The following is a 1,918-nucleotide window of genomic DNA, read 5'->3' as shown; positions in this document are numbered from 1 at the left end:
CTATCCTAGTCAAGAGTACATTGAGCAGACCCACAAGTGGTAGAGTGGGGAAGTAGGATAAGAGACACAGGATCATAGAATAGTTTGGGTTGGAAGGGTCCTTTAAAGGCCATCTTGTCCAACCCCCCCTGCAATGAGCAGGGACATCTTCAACTAGATCAGGTTGCTCAGAGCCCTGTCCAGCCTGACTTTGAATGTTTCCAGGGATGCACTATCTACGACCTCTTTAAAGTCACTTGGGTAGTCACTCTGAGATCTAGTGCTTTCCCTCTTGTAAGACCGAAGCAAGGTTATATTGCTTCTTCAAGGTAAGAGAGGAAGGTCCAGGAGAACGTACCTCTGAGCCCCAATGGAGGGATTCATCAACCTAGTGACAGGTTTATCCTCTAGTACACCTGAATTTCAAAAACCTCGGATGCTCCCTGGTCTCTTGTTTAATTCCCAGGTACGCTAAAGTCCCTTACTAGGTTGCTATACTACAAGAGAGATCCGTACCCTAAAATTTGCCTCACTGAGGAAGAATAAGCCCATCAAAAATTACTTTTTTTTTCCCTCTAGGTTATCTCCCTTACACCAAAATGGAAATTTCACCGCGCTAAACTCCCTGTGCCTCCTTTATCTTCTCAGATTTCTAGACCTCTCAGAAGGTGCTATGAGAAGGAACATTTCACATGAGAAATATGTGAGAACCCTGTGTGCTGGCTGCTCGCTGCGCTTTGAGAGCTGGGGTCTGCCTTCTCTGTCCCCACCATCTGGAGCAGCTATGTGCCTTGTCTGAAAATGGACTGGAGAAGAAAACCCAGGGGATTTAAAAACTGGAGGTGGATTGCTATCTTGTACATGTTTTCCAAGGAATCCAAAAGTACTTTCAGACTGCTGATGGAATGAGGTGAGATACCTTGAAGCTCTACCATCTCCAGCATCGTTTAACCTCAGCCTGGGTACAGTTTGAGCTAATTGGTGCGAATAACATGAAATATATCTCTGTGTTCAATGATATCAGTTTGCCCAAAGTAACGACAGCTATCAATCACACCTATATCTGCTTGGTGAGGGCTTGGGTAGCCATAATTTAGTAGAAAAAATATGACTTTCTGGTTCATGTGGGTAGGGAAGGACTGAAAGGTGCTGTTCTGCTGGTGTTTGGGTAGTCAGTGGGATCTGATTTTGCTAATAATCAAGTCACTGTGGGGAATCAAATCTTTGAAGAAGACAGTCAGTCAGTGTCCAGATGGCAACAGGAGTTGCTGTTGCAAAGCTCCTTGTAGTGGTGGTGTTGGCTGGACCAGATGAGACTCTGAATCGTGCTTTACTGCACATCCAGCTGGCCCCTGCTCCGTGGGACCACTCCAGCACACACGTGATCCATCCCTAGGGATTATCTTGAGCTACACCCAAAACATCTCCTAACTACCTAAATTGTTTACAAAAGACTGTCCCACGTGATAATTTCTCCATCTACAGGATGTTTCTTCTGACTGCTTACAAGTGACTGGCTGCTTACAAGTCTCCTCTGACTACCTGTAGAGTTGGATCAATTTTGCAGCCTTGGAGTCTCTGGAAGGGCCACGTTCTCCACTCCGAATGTTAATCACCACATTGGAACACAAATAAACTTGTCTAGGCACAGTGGGTCCTGCCTGGAAGAAGCCATGAAACTGTCCAAATCCTGCATGGAGAGCACCAATTAGTCAAATACTTAATTGAGAAAGGGGAGTAGGAGTTATCAGCTTGTCTCTGGTTGGTTCACTGTTCCAAGTCCATCTCATGTAGCATTTATGCAGCTGCCTACGTGTGGAGTTTCTGAATTTCCTAGGGAGAGAGAAGTCCTTCTCTATAGAATGATAACAACAAATTCAGTCCATGAAAAAATGTCCCTAAAAAGCAATGAACCAAGAATAGAGGGAAAATAATGGCA

The sequence above is a fragment of the Pterocles gutturalis genome, unplaced genomic scaffold, assembly GCF_000699245.1.
Source record: "Pterocles gutturalis isolate BGI_N339 unplaced genomic scaffold, ASM69924v1 scaffold32482, whole genome shotgun sequence".
Classification (NCBI taxonomy): Eukaryota; Metazoa; Chordata; class Aves; order Pterocliformes; family Pteroclidae; genus Pterocles; species Pterocles gutturalis.
This window is presented reverse-complemented; position numbering follows the sequence as displayed.